Here is a 17,472-nt window from a genome sequence, read left to right as displayed (position 1 = left end):
CAGTGACCGAGGCTGCCTCCGCAAGGTCAGGGAAGGTATTTCCCGGTCTTCCCCGAACATGGAACACCTGTGACTGAAGAGAGCTGCGTTGAGTTGTCTCTCGAGCTCCCCCACGCACTGAAAATGGTTGCGGAATCCTGAGCGTGGGGAGGTTCCACCAACGGTCGGCAGCGCGTGTGTTCTAACGGAAGGCCTAAGCTCGTCTCCCCTGAGTGTTTTCCTAATGTCTCTGTTCCAGGGAATGCTAGGGGTGATTGCAGGCAATCCCAGTGACCGAGGCTGCCTCCCCAAGGTCAGGGAAGTTATTTCCCGGACTTCCCCGAACAGGGAACACCTGTGACTGAAGAGAGCTGCGTGGAGTTGTCTCTCGAGCTCCCCCACGCACTAACAATGGTTCAGGAATCCTGAGCGTGGGGAGGTTCCACCAACGGTCGGCAACGCGTGGGTTCTAACGGAATGCCTAAGCTCGTCTCCCCTAGGGTTTTCCTAATGTCTCTGTGCCAGGGAATGCTAGGTTTGATTGCAGGCAATCCCAGTGACCGAGGCTGCCTCCCCAAGGTCAGGGAAGGTATTTCCCGGTCTTCCCCGAACAGGGAACACCTGTGACTGAAGAGAGCTGCGTGGAGTTGTCTCTCGAGCTCCCCCACGCACTGACAATGGTTCCGGAATCCTGAGCATGGGGAGGTTCCACCTACGGTCGGCAGCGCGTGGGTTCTAACGGAACGCCTAAGCTCGACTCCCCTGAGGGTTTTCCTAATGTCTCTGTGCCAGGGAATGCTAGGGGTGATTGCAGGATATCCCAGTGACCGAGGCTGCCTCCCCAAGGTCAGGGAAGGTATTTCCCGGACTTTCCCGAACAGGGAACACCTGTGACTGAAGAGAGCTGCGTGGAGTTTTCTCTCGAGCTTCCCCACGCACTGACAATGGTTCCGGAATCCTGAGCGTGGGGAGGTTCCACCAACGGTCGGCAGCGCGTGGGTTCTAACGGAATGCCTAAGCTCGTCTCCCCTGAGGGTTTTCCTAATGTCTCTGTTCCAGGGAATGCTAGGGGTGATTGCAGGCAATCCCAGTGACCGAGGCTGCCTCCCCAAGGTCAGGGAAGTTATTTCCCGGACTTCCCCGAACAGGGAACACCTGTGACTGAAGAGAGCTTCGTGGAGTTATCTCTCGAGTTCCCCACGCACTGACAATGGTTCCGGAATTCTGAGCGTGGGGAGGTTCCACCAACGGTCGGCAGCGCGTGGGTTCTAACGGAATGCCTAAGCTCGTCTCCCCTGAGGGTTTTCCTAATGTATCTGTGCCAGGGAATGCTAGGGGTGATTGCAGGATATCCCAGTGAACGAGGCTGCCTCCCCAAGGTCAGGGAAGGTATTTCCCGGACTTCCCCGAACAGGGAACACCTGTGACTGAAGAGAGCTGCGTGGAGTTGTCTCTCGAGCTCCCCCAAGCACTGACAATGGTTCCGGAATCCTGAGCGTGGGGAGGTTCCACCAAAGGTCGGCAGCGCGTGGGTTCTAACGGAATGCCTAAGCTCGTCTCCCCTGAGTGTTTTCCTAATGTCTCTGAGCCAGGGAATGCTAGGGGTGATTGCAGGATATCCCAGTGACCGAGCCTGCCTCCCCAAGGTCAGGGAAGATATTTCCCGGACTTCCCCGAACAGGGAACACCTGTGACTGAAGAGAGCTGCGTGGAGATGTCTCTCGAGCTCCCCCACGCACTGACAATGGTTCCGGAATCTTGAGCGTGGGGAGGTTCCACCAACGGTCGGCAGCGCGTGGGTTCTAACGGAATGCCTAAGCTCGTCTCCCCTGAGTGTTTTCCAAATATCACTTTGCCAGGGAATGCTAGGGGTGATTGCAGGCAATCCCAGTGACCGAGGCTGCCTCCGCAAGGTCAGGGAAGGTATTTCCCGGACTTCCCCGAACAGGGAACACCTGTGACTGAAGAGAGCTGCGTTGAGTTGTCTCTCGAGCTCCCCCACGCACTGAAAATGGTTGCGGAATCCTGAGCGTGGGGAGGTTCCACCAACGGTCGGCAGCGCGTGTGTTCTAACGGAAGGCCTAAGCTCGTCTCCCCTGAGGGTTTTCCTAATGTCTCTTTGCCAGGGTATGCTAGGGGTGATTGCAGGCAATCCCAGTGACCGAGACTGCCTCCCCAAGGTCAGGGAATATATTTCCCGGACTTCCCCGAACAGGGAACACCTGTGACTGAAGAGAGCTGCGTGGAGTTGTCTCTCGAGCTCCCCCACGCACTGACAATGGTTCCGGAATCCTGAGCGTGGGGAGGTTCCACCAAAGGTCGGCAGCGCGTGGGTTCTAACGGAATGCCTAAGCTCGTCTCCCCTGAGGGTTTTCCTAATGTCTCTGTGCCAGGGAATGCTAGGGGTGATTGCAGGATATCCCAGTGACCGAGGCTGCCTCCCCAAGTTCAGGGAAGGTATTTCCCGGACTTCCCCGAACAGGGAAAACCTGTGACTTAAGAGAGCTGCTTGGAGTTGTCTCTCGAGCTCGCGCACGCACTGACAATGGTTCCGGAATCCTGAGTGTGGGGAGGTTCCACCAACGGTCGGCAGCGCGTGGGTTCTAACGGAATGCCTAAGCTCGTCTCCCCTGAGGGTTTTCCAAATATCTCTGTGCCAGGGAATGCTAGGGGTGATTGCAGGCAATTCCAGTTACCGAGGCTGCCTCCCCAAAGTCAGGGAAGGTATTTCCCGGTCTTCCCCGAACAGGGAACACCTGTGACTGAAGAGAGCTGCGTGGAGTTGTCTCTCGAGCTCCCCCACGGACTGACAGTGGTTGCGGAATCCTGAACGTGGGGAGGTTCCACCAACGGTCGGCAGCGCGTGGGTTCTAACGGAAGGCCTAAGCTCGTCTCCCCTGAGTGTTTTCCTAATGTCTCTGTTCCAGGGAATGCTAGGGGTGATTGCAGGCAATCCCAGTGACCGAGGCTGCCTCCCCAAGGTCAGGGAAGTTATTTCCCGGACTTCCCCGAACAGGGAACACCTGTGACTGAAGAGAGCTGCGTGGAGTTGTCTCTCGAGCTCCCCCACGCACTAACAATGGTTCAGGAATCCTGAGCGTGGGGAGGTTCCACCGACGGTCGGCAACGCGTGGGTTCTAACGGAATGCCTAAGCTCGTCTCCCCTAGGATTTTCCTAATGTCTCTGTGCCAGGGAATGCTAGGTTTGATTGCAGGCAATCCCAGTGACCGAGGCTGCCTCCCCAAGGTCAGGGAAGGTATTTCCCGGTCTTCCCCGAACAGGGAACACCTGTGACTGAAGAGAGCTGCGTGGAGTTGTCTCTCGAGCTCCCCCACGCACTGACAATGGTTCCGGAATCCTGAGCATGGGGAGGTTCCACCTACGGTCGGCAGCGCGTGGGTTCTAACGGAACGCCTAAGCTCGACTCCCCTGAGGGTTTTCCTAATGTCTCTGTGCCAGGGAATGCTAGGGGTGATTGCAGGATATCCCAGTGACCGAGGCTGCCTCCCCAAGGTCAGGGAAGGTATTTCCCGGACTTTCCCGAACAGGGAACACCTGTGACTGAAGAGAGCTGCGTGGAGTTTTCTCTCGAGCTCCCCCACGCACTGACAATGGTTCCGGAATCCTGAGCGTGGGGAGGTTCCACCAACGGTCGGCAGCGCGTGGGTTCTAACGGAATGCCTAAGCTCGTCTCCCCTGAGGGTTTTCCTAATGTCTCTGTTCCAGGGAATGCTAGGGGTGATTGCAGGCAATCCCAGTGACCGAGGCTGCCTCCCCAAGTTCAGGGAAGTTATTTCCCGGACTTCCCCGAACAGGGAACACCTGTGACTGAAGAGAGCTGCGTGGAGTTGTCTCTCGAGTTCCCCACGCACTGACAATGTTTCCGGAATCCTGAGCGTGGGGAGGTTCCACCAACGGTCGGCAGCGCGTGGGTTCTAACGGAATGCCTAAGCTCGTCTCCCCTGAGGGTTTTCCTAATGTCTCTGTGCCAGGGAATGCTAGGGGTGATTGCAGGCAATCCCAGTGTCCGAGGCTGCCTCCCCAAGGTCAGGGAAGGTATTTCCCAGACTTCCCCGAACAGGGAACACCTGTGACTTAAGAGAGCTGCGTGGAGTTGTCTCTCGAGGTCCCCCACGCACTGACAATGGTTCCGGAATCCTGAGCGTGGGGAGGTTCCACCAACGGTCGGCAGCGCGTGGGTTCTAACGGAATGCCTAAGCTCGCCTCCCCTGAGGGTTTTCCTAATATCTCTGTGCCAGGGAATGCTAGGGGTGATTGCAGGATATCCCAGTGACTGAGGCTGCCTCCCCAAGGTCAGGGAAGATATTTCCCGGACTTCCCCGAACAGGGAACACCTGTGACTGAAGAGAGCTGCGTGGAGTTTTCTCTCGAGCTCCCCCACGCACTGACAATGGTTGCGGAATCCTGAACGTGGGGAGGTTCCACCAACGGTCGGCAGCGCGTGGGTTCTAACGGAATGCCTAAGCTCGTCTCCCCTGAGGGTTTTCCTAATGTCTCTGTGCCAGGGAATGCTAGGGGTGATTGCAGGCAATCCCAGTGACCGAGGCTGCCTCCCTAAGGTCAGGGAATTTATTTCCCGGACTTCCCCGAACAGGGAACACCTGTGACTTAAGAGAGCTGCGTGGAGTTGTCTCTCCAGCTCCCCCACGCACTGACAATGGTTCCGGAATCCTGAGCGTGGGGAGGTTCCACCAACGGTCGGCAGCGCTTGGGTTCTAACGGAATGCCTAAGCTCGTCTCCCCTGAGGGTTTTTCTAATGTCTCTGTGCCAGGGAATGCTAGGGGTGATTTCTGGATATCCCAGTGACCGAGGCTGCCTCCCCAAGGTCAGGGAAGATATTTCCCGGACTTCCCCGAACAGGGAAAACCTGTGACTGAAGAGAGCTGCGTGGAGTTGTCTCTCGAGCTCCCCCACGCACTGACAATGGTTCCGGAATCCTGAGCGTGGGGAGGTTCCACCAACGGTCGGCAGCGCGTGGGTTCTAACGGAATGCCTAAGCTCGTCTCCCCTGAGGGTTTTCCTAATGTCTCTGTGTCAGGGAATGCTAGGGGTGATTGCAGGCAATCCCAGTGACCGAGGCTGCCTCCCCAAGGTCAGGGAAGGTATTTCCCGGACTTCCCCGAACAGGGAACACCTGTGACTGAAGAGAGCTGCGTGGAGTTGTCTCTCGAGCTCCCCCACGCACTGACAATGGTTCCGGAATCCTGAGCGTGGGGAGGTTCCACCAACGGTCGGCAGCGCGTGGGTTCTAACGGAATGCCTAAGCTCGTCTCCCCTGAGGGTTTTCCTAATGTCTCTGTGCCAGGGAATGCTAGGGGTGATTGCAGGCAATCCCAGTGACCGAGGCTGCCTCCCCAAAGTAAGGGAAGGTATTTCCCGGACTTCCCCGAACAGGGAACACCTGTGACTTAAGAGAGCTGCGTGGAGTTGTCTCTCGAGCTCCCCCACGCACTGACAATGGTTCCAGAATCCTGAGCGTGGGGAGGTTCCACCAACGGTCGGCAGCGCGTGGGTTCTAACGGAATGCCTAAGCTCGTCTCCCCTGAGGGTTTTCCTAATATCTCTGTGCCAGGGAATGCTAGGGGTGATTGCAGGATATCCCAGTGACCGAGGCTGCCTCCCCAAGTTCAGGGAAGTTATTTCCCGGACTTCCCCGAACAGGGAACACCTGTGACTGAAGAGAGCTGCGTGGAGTTGTCTCTCGAGCTCCCCCACGCACTGACAATGTTTCCGGAATCCTGAGTGTGGGGAGGTTACACCAACGGTCGGCAGCGCGTGGGTTCTAACGGAATGCCTAAGCTCCTCTCCCCTGAGGGTTTTCCTAATGTCTCTGTGCCAGGGAATGCTAGGGGTGATTGCAGGCAATCCCAGTGACCGAGGCTGCCTCCCCAAGGTCAGGGAAGGTATTTCCCGGACTTCCCCGAACAGGGAACACCTGTGACTTAAGAGAGCTGCGTGGAGTTGTCTCTCGAGCTCCCCCACGCACTGACAATGGTTCCAGAATCCTGAGCGTGGGGAGGTTCCACCAACGGTCGGCAGCGCGTGGGTTCTAACGGAATGCCTAAGCTCGTCTCCCCTGAGGGTTTTCCTAATATCTCTGTGCCAGGGAATGCTAGGGGTGATTGCAGGATATCCCAGTGACCGAGGCTGCCTCCCCAAGTTCAGGGAAGTTATTTCCCGGACTTCCCCGAACAGGGAACACCTGTGACTGAAGAGAGCTGCGTGGAGTTGTCTCTCGAGCTCCCCCACGCACTGACAATGGTTGCGGAATCCTGAACGTGGGGAGGTTCCACCAACGGTCGGCAGCGCGTGGGTTCTAACGGAATGCCTAAGCTCGTCTCCCCTGAGTGTTTTCCTAATTTCTCTGTGCCAGGGAATGCTAGGGGTGATTGCAGGCAATCCCAGTGACCGAGGCTGCCTCCCTAAGGTCAGGGAAGTTATTTCCCGGACTTCCCCGAACAGGGAACACCTGTGACTGAAGAGAGCTGCGTGGAGATGTCTCTCGAGCTCCCCCACGCACTGACAATGGTTGCGGAATCCTGAGCGTGGGGAGGTTCCACCAACGGTCGGCAGCGCTTGGGTTCTAACGGAATGCCTAAGCTCATCTCCCCTGAGGGTTTTTCTAATGTCTCTGTGCCAGGGAATGCTAGGGGAGATTGCAGGATATCCCAGTGACCGAGGCTGCCTCCCCAAGGTCAGGGAATATATTTCCCGGACTTCCCCGAACAGGGAAAACCTGTGACTGAAGAGAGCTGCGTGGAGTTGTCTCTCGAGCTCCCCCACGCACTGACAATGTTTCCGGAATCCTGAGTGTGGGGAGGTTACACCAACGGTCGGCAGCGCGTGGGTTCTAACGGAATGCCTAAGCTCGTCTCCCCTGAGGGTTTTCCTAATGTCTCTGTGCCAGGGAATGCTAGGGGTGATTGCAGGAAATCCCAGTGACCGAGGCTGCCTCCCCAAATTCAGGGAAGATATTTCCCGGTCTTCCCCGAACAGGGAACACCTGTGACTGAAGAGAGCTGCGTGGAGTTGTCTCTCGAGCTCCCCCACGCACTGACAATGGTTGCGGAATCCTGAGCGTGGGGAGGATCCACCAACGGTCGGCAGCGTGTGGGTTCTAACGGAAGGCCTAAGCTCGTCTCCCCTGAGAGTTTTCCTAATGTCTCTGTGCCAGGGAATGCTAGGGGTGATTGCAGGCAATCCCAGTGACCGAGGCTGCCTCCCCAATGTCAGGGAAGGTATTTCCCGGACTTCCCCGAACAGGGAACACCTGTGACTGAAGAGAGCTGCGTGGAGTTTTCTCTCGAACTCCCCCACGCACTGACAATGGTTTCGGAATCCTGAGCGTGGGGAGGTTCCACAAAGGGTCGGCAGCGCGTGGGTTCTAACGGAATGCCTAAGCTCGACTCCCCTGAGGTTTTTCCTAATGTCTCTGTGCCAGGGAATGCTAGGGGTGATTGCAGGATATCCCAGGGACCGAGGCTGCCTCCCCAAGGTCAGGGAAGGTATTTCCCGGACTTCCCCGAACAGGGAACACCTGTGACTGAAGTGAGCTGCGTGGAGTTGTCTCTCGAGCTCCCCCACGCACTGACAATGTTTCCGGCATCCTGAGCGTGGGGAGGTTCCACCAACGGTCGGCAGCGCGTGGGTTCTAACGGAATGCCTAAGCCCGTCTCCCCTGAGGGTTTTCCTAATGCCTCTGTGCCAGGGAATGCTAGGGGTGATTGCAGGCAATCCTAGTGACCGAGGCTGCCTCCCCAAGGTCAGGGAAGGTATTTCCCGGACTTCCCCGAACAGGGATCACCTGTGACTGAAGAGAGCTGCGTGGAGTTGTCTCTCGAGCTCCCCCACGCACTGACAATGGTTCCGGAATCCTGAGCGTGGGGAGGTTCCACCAACGGTCGTCAGCGCATGGGTTCTAACGGAATGCCTAAGCTCGTCTCCCCTGAGGGTTTTCCTAATGTCTCTGTGCCAGGGAATGCTAGGGGTGATTATAGGATATCCCAGTGACCGAGGCTGCCTCCCCAAGGTCAGGGAAGGTATTTCCCGGACTTCCCCGAACAGGGAAAACCTGTGACTGAAGAGAGCTGCGTGGAGTTCTCTCTCGAGCTCCCCCACGCACTGACAATTGTTCCAGAATCCTGAGTGTGGGGAGGTTCCACCAACGGTCAGCAGCGCGTGGGTTCTAACGGAATGCCTAAGCTCGTCTCCCCTGAGGGTTTTTAAAATGTCTCTGTGCCAGGGAATGCTAGGGGTGATTGCAGGCAATCCCAGTGACTGAGTCTGCCTCCCCAAGGTCAGGGAAGGTATTTCCCGGTCTTCCCCGAACAGGGAACACCTGTGACTGAAGAGAACTACGTGGAGTTGTCTCTCGAGCTCCCCCACGCACTTACAATGGTTCCGGAATCCTGAGCGTGGGGAGGTTCCACCAACGGTCGGCAGCGCGTGGGTTCTAACGGAAGGCTTAAGCTCGTCTCCCCTAGGGTTTTCCTAATGTCTCTGTGCCAGGGAATGCTAGGGGTGATTGCAGTCAATCCCAGTGACCGAGGCTGCCTCCCCAAGTTTAGGGAAGGTACTTCCCGGACTTCACTGAACAGGGAACACCTGTGACTGAAGAGAGCTGCGTGGAGTTGTCTCTCGAGCTCCCCAACGCACTGACAATGGTTCCGGAATCCTGAGCGTGGGGAGGTTCCACCAACGGTCGGCAGAGCGTAGGTTCTAACGGAATGCCTAAGCTCGTCTCCCCTGAGTGTTTTCCAAATATCTCTGTGCCAAGAATGCTAGGGGTGATTGTAGGCAATCCCAGTGACCGAGGCTGCCTCCCCAAAGTCAGGGAAGGAATTTCCCGGTCTTCCCCGAACAGGGAAAACCTGTGACTGAAGAGAGCTGCGTGGAGTTGTCTCTCGAGCTCCCCCACGCACTGAAAATGGTTGCGGAATCCTGAGCGTGGGGAGGTTCCACCAACGGTCGGCAGCGCGTGTGTTCTAACGGAAGGCCTAAACTCGTCTCCCCTGAGGGTTTTCCTAATGTCTCTGTGCCAGGGAATGCTAGGGGTGATTGCAGGCAATCCCAGTGACCGAGGCTGCCTCCCCAAGGTCAGGGAAGGTATTTCCCGGACTTCCCCGAACAGGGAACACCTGTGACTTAAGAGAGCTGCGTGGAGTTGTCTCTCGAGCTCCCCCACGCACTGACAATGGTTCCGGAATCCTGAGCGTGGGGAGGTTCCACCAACGGTCGGCAGCGCGTGGGTTCTAACGGAATGCCTAAGCTCGTCTCCTCTGACGGTTTTCCTAATGTCTCTGTGCCAGGGAATGCTAGGGATGATTGCAGGATATCCCAGTGAACGAGGCTGCCTCTCCAAGGTCAGGGAAGTTATTTCCCGGACTTCCCCGAACAGGGAACACCTGTGACTGAAGAGAGCTGCGTGGAGTTGTCTCTCGAGCTCCCCCACGCACTGACAATAGTTCCGGAATCCTGAGCGTGGGGAGGTTCCACCAAAGGTCGGCAGCGCGTGGGTTCTAACGGAATGCCTAAGCTCGTCTCCCCTGAGGGTTTTCCTAATGTCTCTGTGCCAGGGAATGCTAGGGGTGATTGCAGGATATCCCAGTGACCGAGGCTGCCTCCCCAAGGTCAGGGAAGGTATTTCCCGGACTTCCCCGAACAGGGAACACCTGTGATGAAGAGAGCTTCGTGGAGTTGTCTCTCGTGTTCCCCAAGCACTGACAATGGTTCCGGAATCCTGAGCGTTGGGAGGTTCCACCAACGGCCGGTAGCGCGTGGGTTCTAACGGAATGCCTAAGCTCGTCTCCCCTGAGTGTTTTCCAAATATCACTTTGCCAGGGAATGCTAGGGGTGATTGCAGGCAATCCCAGTGACCGAGGCTGCCTCCGCAAGGTCAGGGAAGGTATTTCCCGGACTTCCCCGAACAGGGAACACCTGTGACTGAAGAGAGCTGCGTTGAGTTGTCTCTCGAGCTCCCCCACGCACTGAAAATGGTTGCGGAATCCTGAGCGTGGGGAGGTTCCACCAACGGTCGGCAGCGCGTGTGTTCTAACGGAAGGCCTAAGCTCGTCTCCCCTGAGGGTTTTCCTAATGTCTCTTTGCCAGGGTATGCTAGGGGTGATTGCAGGCAATCCCAGTAACCGAGACTGCCTCCCCAAGGTCAGGGAATATATTTCCCGGACTTCCCCGAACAGGGAACACCTGTGACTGAAGAGAGCTGCGTGGAGATGTCTCTCGAGCTCCCCCACGCACTGACAATGGTTCCGGAATCCTGAGCGTGGGGAGGTTCCACCAAAGGTCGGCAGCGCGTGGGTTCTAACGGAATGCCTAAGCTCGTCTCCCCTGAGGGTTTTCCTAATGTCTCTGTGCCAGGGAATGCTAGGGGTGATTGCAGGATATCCCAGTGACCGAGGCTGCCTCCCCAAGTTCAGGGAAGGTATTTCCCGGACTTCCCCGAACAGGGAAAACCTGTGACTTAAGAGAGCTGCTTGGAGTTGTCTCTCGAGCTCGCGCACGCACTGACAATGGTTCCGGAATCCTGAGTGTGGGGAGGTTCCACCAACGGTCGGCAGCGCGTGGGTTCTAACGGAATGCCTAAGCTCGTCTCCCCTGAGGGTTTTCCAAATATCTCTGTGCCAGGGAATGCTAGGGGTGATTGCAGGCAATTCCAGTTACCGAGGCTGCCTCCCCAAAGTCAGGGAAGGTATTTCCCGGTCTTCCCCGAACAGGGAACACCTGTGACTGAAGAGAGCTGCGTGGAGTTGTCTCTCGAGCTCCCCCACGGACTGACAGTGGTTGCGGAATCCTGAACGTGGGGAGGTTCCACCAACGGTCGGCAGCGCGTGGGTTCTAACGGAAGGCCTAAGCTCGTCTCCCCTGAGTGTTTTCCTAATGTCTCTGTTCCAGGGAATGCTAGGGGTGATTGCAGGCAATCCCAGTGACCGAGGCTGCCTCCCCAAGGTCAGGGAAGTTATTTCCCGGACTTCCCCGAACAGGGAACACCTGTGACTGAAGAGAGCTGCGTGGAGTTGTCTCTCGAGCTCCCCCACGCACTAACAATGGTTCAGGAATCTTGAGCGTGGGGAGGTTCCACCGACGGTCGGCAACGCGTGGGTTCTAACGGAATGCCTAAGCTAGTCTCCCCTAGGGTTTTCCTAATGTCTCTGTGCCAGGGAATGCTAGGTTTGATTGCAGGCAATCCCAGTGACCGAGGCTGTCTCCCCAAGGTCAGGGAAGGTATTTCCCGGTCTTCCCCGAACAGGGAAAACCTGTGACTGAAGAGAGCTGCGTGGAGTTGTCTCTCGAGCTCCCCCACGCACTGACAACGGTTCCGGAATCCTGAGCATGGGGAGGTTCCACCTACGGTCGGCAGCGCGTGGGTTCTAACGGAACGCCTAAGCTCGACTCCCCTGAGGGTTTTCCTAATGTCTCTGTGCCAGGGAATGCTAGGGGTGATTGCAGGATATCCCAGTGACCGAGGCTGCCTCCCCAAGGTCAGGGAAGGTATTTCCCGGACTTTCCCGAACAGGGAACACCTGTGACTGAAGAGGGCTGCGTGGAGTTTTCTCTCGAGCTCCCCCACGCACTGACAATGGTTCCGGAATCCTGAGCGTGGGGAGGTTCCACCAACGGTCGGCAGCGCGTGGGTTCTAACGGAATGCCTAAGCTCGTCTCCCCTGAGGGTTTTCCTAATGTCTCTGTTCCAGGGAATGCTAGGGGTGATTGCAGGCAATCCCAGTGACCGAGGCTGCCTCCCCAAGTTCAGGGAAGTTATTTCCCGGACTTCCCCGAACAGGGAACACCTGTGACTGAAGAGAGCTGCGTGGAGTTGTCTCTCGAGTTCCCCACGCACTGACAATGTTTCCGGAATCCTGAGCGTGGGGAGGTTCCACCAACGGTCGGCAGCGCGTGGGTTCTAACGGAATGCCTAAGCTCGTCTCCCCTGAGGGTTTTCCTAATGTATCTGTGCCAGGGAATGCTAGGGGTGATTGCAGGATATCCCAGTGAACGAGGCTGCCTCCCCAAGGTCAGGGAAGGTATTTCCCGGACTTCCCCGTACAGGGAACACCTGTGACTGAAGAGAGCTGCGTGGAGTTGTCTCTCGAGCTCCCCCACGCACTGACAATGGTTCCGGAATCCTGAGCGTGGGGAGGTTCCACCAACGGTCGGCAGCGCGTGGGTTCTAACGGAATGCCTAAGCTCGTCTCCCCTGAGGGTTTTCCTAATATCTCTGTGCCAGGGAATGCTAGGGGTGATTGCAGGATATCCCAGTGACTGAGGCTGCCTCCCCAAGGTCAGGGAAGATATTTCCCGGACTTCCCCGAACAGGGAACACCTGTGACTGAAGAGAGCTGCGTGGAGTTTTCTCTCGAGCTCCCCCACGCACTGACAATGGTTGCGGAATCCTGAACGTGGGGAGGTTCCACCAACGGTCGGCAGCGCGTGGGTTCTAACGGAATGCCTAAGCTCGTCTCCCCTGAGGGTTTTCCTAATGTCTCTGTGCCAGGGAATGCTAGGGGTGATTGCAGGCAATCCCAGTGACCGAGGCTGCCTCCCTAAGGTCAGGGAATTTATTTCCCGGACTTCCCCGAACAGGGAACACCTGTGACTGAAGAGAGCTGCGTGGAGTTGTCTCTCCAGCTCCCCCACGCACTGACAATGGTTCCGGAATCCTGAGCGTGGGGAGGTTCCACCAACGGTCGGCAGCGCTTGGGTTCTAACGGAATGCCTAAGCTCGTCTCCCCTGAGGGTTTTTCTAATGTCTCTGTGCCAGGGAATGCTAGGGGTGATTTCTGGATATCCCAGTGACCGAGGCTGCCTCCCCAAGGTCAGGGAAGATATTTCCCGGACTTCCCCGAACAGGGAAAACCTGTGACTGAAGAGAGCTGCGTGGAGTTGTCTCTCGAGCTCCCCCACGCACTGACAATGGTTCCGGAATCCTGAGCGTGGGGAGGTTCCACCAACGGTCGGCAGCGCGTGGGTTCTAACGGAATGCCTAAGCTCGTCTCCCCTGAGGGTTTTCCTAATGTCTCTGTGTCAGGGAATGCTAGGGGTGATTGCAGGCAATCCCAGTGACCGAGGCTGCCTCCCCAAGGTCAGGGAAGGTATTTCCCGGACTTCCCCGAACAGGGAACACCTGTGACTGAAGAGAGCTCCGTGGAGTTGTCTCTCGAGATCCCCCACGCACTGACAATGGTTCCGGAATCCTGAGCGTGGGGAGGTTCCACCAACGGTCGGCAGCGCGTGGGTTCTAACGGAATGCCTAAGCTCGTCTCCCCTGAGGGTTTTCCTAATGTCTCTGTGCCAGGGAATGCTAGGGGTGATTGCAGGCAATCCCAGTGACCGAGGCTGCCTCCCCAAAGTAAGGGAAGGTATTTCCCGGACTTCCCCGAACAGGGAACACCTGTGACTTAAGAGAGCTGCGTGGAGTTGTCTCTCGAGCTCCCCCACGCACTGACAATGGTTCCAGAATCCTGAGCGTGGGGAGGTTCCACCAACGGTCGGCAGCGCGTGGGTTCTAACGGAATGCCTAAGCTCGTCTCCCCTGAGGGTTTTCCTAATATCTCTGTGCCAGGGAATGCTAGGGGTGATTGCAGGATATCCCAGTGACCGAGGCTGCCTCCCCAAGTTCAGGGAAGTTATTTCCCGGACTTCCCCGAACAGGGAACACCTGTGACTGAAGAGAGCTGCGTGGAGTTGTCTCTCGAGCTCCCCCACGCACTGACAATGTTTCCGGAATCCTGAGTGTGGGGAGGTTACACCAACGGTCGGCAGCGCGTGGGTTCTAACGGAATGCCTAAGCTCCTCTCCCCTGAGGGTTTTCCTAATGTCTCTGTGCCAGGGAATGCTAGGGGTGATTGCAGGCAATCCCAGTGACCGAGGCTGCCTCCCCAAGGTCAGGGAAGGTATTTCCCGGACTTCCCCGAACAGGGAACACCTGTGACTTAAGAGAGCTGCGTGGAGTTGTCTCTCGAGCTCCCCCACGCACTGACAATGGTTCCAGAATCCTGAGCGTGGGGAGGTTCCACCAACGGTCGGCAGCGCGTGGGTTCTAACGGAATGCCTAAGCTCGTCTCCCCTGAGGGTTTTCCTAATATCTCTGTGCCAGGGAATGCTAGGGGTGATTGCAGGATATCCCAGTGACCGAGGCTGCCTCCCCAAGTTCAGGGAAGTTATTTCCCGGACTTCCCCGAACAGGGAACACCTGTGACTGAAGAGAGCTGCGTGGAGTTGTCTCTCGAGCTCCCCCACGCACTGACAATGGTTGCGGAATCCTGAACGTGGGGAGGTTCCACCAACGGTCGGCAGCGCGTGGGTTCTAACGGAATGCCTAAGCTCGTCTCCCCTGAGTGTTTTCCTAATTTCTCTGTGCCAGGGAATGCTAGGGGTGATTGCAGGCAATCCCAGTGACCGAGGCTGCCTCCCTAAGGTCAGGGAAGTTATTTCCCGGACTTCCCCGAACAGGGAACACCTGTGACTGAAGAGAGCTGCGTGGAGATGTCTCTCGAGCTCCCCCACGCACTGACAATGGTTGCGGAATCCTGAGCGTGGGGAGGTTCCACCAACGGTCGGCAGCGCTTGGGTTCTAACGGAATGCCTAAGCTCATCTCCCCTGAGGGTTTTTCTAATGTCTCTGTGCCAGGGAATGCTAGGGGAGATTGCAGGATATCCCAGTGACCGAGGCTGCCTCCCCAAGGTCAGGGAATATATTTCCCGGACTTCCCCGAACAGGGAAAACCTGTGACTGAAGAGAGCTGCGTGGAGTTGTCTCTCGAGCTCCCCCACGCACTGACAATGTTTCCGGAATCCTGAGTGTGGGGAGGTTACACCAACGGTCGGCAGCGCGTGGGTTCTAACGGAATGCCTAAGCTCGTCTCCCCTGAGGGTTTTCCTAATGTCTCTGTGCCAGGGAATGCTAGGGGTGATTGCAGGAAATCCCAGTGACCGAGGCTGCCTCCCCAAATTCAGGGAAGATATTTCCCGGTCTTCCCCGAACAGGGAACACTTGTGACTGAAGAGAGCTGCGTGGAGTTGTCTCTCGAGCTCCCCCACGCACTGACAATGGTTGCGGTATCCTGAGCGTGGGGAGGATCCACCAACGGTCGGCAGCGTGTGGGTTCTAACGGAAGGCCTAAGCTCGTCTCCCCTGAGAGTTTTCCTAATGTCTCTGTGCCAGGGAATGCTAGGGGTGATTGCAGGCAATCCCAGTGACCGAGGCTGCCTCCCCAATGTCAGGGAAGGTATTTCCCGGACTTCCCCGAACAGGGAACACCTGTGACTGAAGAGAGCTGCGTGGAGTTTTCTCTCGAACTCCCCCACGCACTGACAATGGTTTCGGAATCCTGAGCGTGGGGAGGTTCCACAAAGGGTCGGCAGCGCGTGGGTTCTAACGGAATGCCTAAGCTCGACTCCCCTGAGGTTTTTCCTAATGTCTCTGTGCCAGGGAATGCTAGGGGTGATTGCAGGATATCCCAGGGACCGAGGCTGCCTCCCCAAGGTCAGGGAAGGTATTTCCCGGACTTCCCCGAACAGGGAACACCTGTGACTGAAGTGAGCTGCGTGGAGTTGTCTCTCGAGCTCCCCCACGCACTGACAATGTTTCCGGCATCCTGAGCGTGGGGAGGTTCCACCAACGGTCGGCAGCGCGTGGGTTCTAACGGAATGCCTAAGCCCGTCTCCCCTGAGGGTTTTCCTAATGCCTCTGTGCCAGGGAATGCTAGGGGTGATTGCAGGCAATCCTAGTGACCGAGGCTGCCTCCCCAAGGTCAGGGAAGGTATTTCCCGGACTTCCCCGAACAGGGATCACCTGTGACTGAAGAGAGCTGCGTGGAGTTGTCTCTCGAGCTCCCCCACGCACTGACAATGGTTCCGGAATCCTGAGCGTGGGGAGGTTCCACCAACGGTCGTCAGCGCATGGGTTCTAACGGAATGCCTAAGCTCGTCTCCCCTGAGGGTTTTCCTAATGTCTCTGTGCCAGGGAATGCTAGGGGTGATTGTAGGATATCCCAGTGACCGAGGCTGCCTCCCCAAGGTCAGGGAAGGTATTTCCCGGACTTCCCCGAACAGGGAAAACCTGTGACTGAAGAGAGCTGCGTGGAGTTCTCTCTCGAGCTCCCCCACGCACTGACAATTGTTCCAGAATCCTGAGTGTGGGGAGGTTCCACCAACGGTCAGCAGCGCGTGGGTTCTAACGGAATGCCTAAGCTCGTCTCCCCTGAGGGTTTTTAAAATGTCTCTGTGCCAGGGAATGCTAGGGGTGATTGCAGGCAATCCCAGTGACTGAGTCTGCCTCCCCAAGGTCAGGGAAGGTATTTCCCGGTCTTCCCCGAACAGGGAACACCTGTGACTGAAGAGAACTACGTGGAGTTGTCTCTCGAGCTCCCCCACGCACTTACAATGGTTCCGGAATCCTGAGCGTGGGGAGGTTCCACCAACGGTCGGCAGCGCGTGGGTTCTAACGGAAGGCCTAAGCTCGTCTCCCCTAGGGTTTTCCTAATGTCTCTGTGCCAGGGAATGCTAGGGGTGATTGCAGTCAATCCCAGTGACCGAGGCTGCCTCCCCAAGTTTAGGGAAGGTACTTCCCGGACTTCACCGAACAGGGAACACCTGTGACTGAAGAGAGCTGCGTGGAGTTGTCTCTCGAGCTCCCCAACGCACTGACAATGGTTCCGGAATCCTGAGCGTGGGGAGGTTCCACCAACGGTCGGCAGAGCGTAGGTTCTAACGGAATGCCTAAGCTCGTCTCCCCTGAGTGTTTTCCAAATATCTCTGTGCCAAGAATGCTAGGGGTGATTGTAGGCAATCCCAGTGACCGAGGCTGCCTCCCCAAAGTCAGGGAAGGAATTTCCCGGTCTTCCCCGAACAGGGAAAACCTGTGACTGAAGAGAGCTGCGTGGAGTTGTCTCTCGAGCTCCCCCACGCACTGAAAATGGTTGCGGAATCCTGAGCGTGGGGAGGTTCCACCAACGGTCGGCAGCGCGTGTGTTCTAACGGAAGGCCTAAACTCGTCTCCCCTGAGGGTTTTCCTAATGTCTCTGTGCCAGGGAATGCTAGGGGTGATTGCAGGCAATCCCAGTGACCGAGGCTGCCTCCCCAAGGTCAGGGAAGGTATTTCCCGAACTTCCCCGAACAGGGAACACCTGTGACTTAAGAGAGCTGCGTGGAGTTGTCTCTCGAGCTCCCCCACGCACTGACAATGGTTCCGGAATCCTGAGCGTGGGGAGGTTCCACCAACGGTCGGCAGCGCGTGGGTTCTAACGGAATGCCTAAGCTCGTCTCCTCTGACGGTTTTCCTAATGTCTCTGTGCCAGGGAATGCTAGGGATGATTGCAGGATATCCCAGTGAACGAGGCTGCCTCTCCAAGGTCAGGGAAGTTATTTCCCGGACTTCCCCGAACAGGGAACACCTGTGACTGAAGAGAGCTGCGTGGAGTTGTCTCTCGAGCTCCCCCACGCACTGACAATAGTT

Source organism: Vicugna pacos, unplaced genomic scaffold, assembly GCF_048564905.1.
Source record: "Vicugna pacos unplaced genomic scaffold, VicPac4 SAC-SAT, whole genome shotgun sequence".
Lineage (NCBI taxonomy): Eukaryota > Metazoa > Chordata > Mammalia > Artiodactyla > Camelidae > Vicugna > Vicugna pacos.
Note: the sequence above shows the minus strand (reverse complement) of the source record.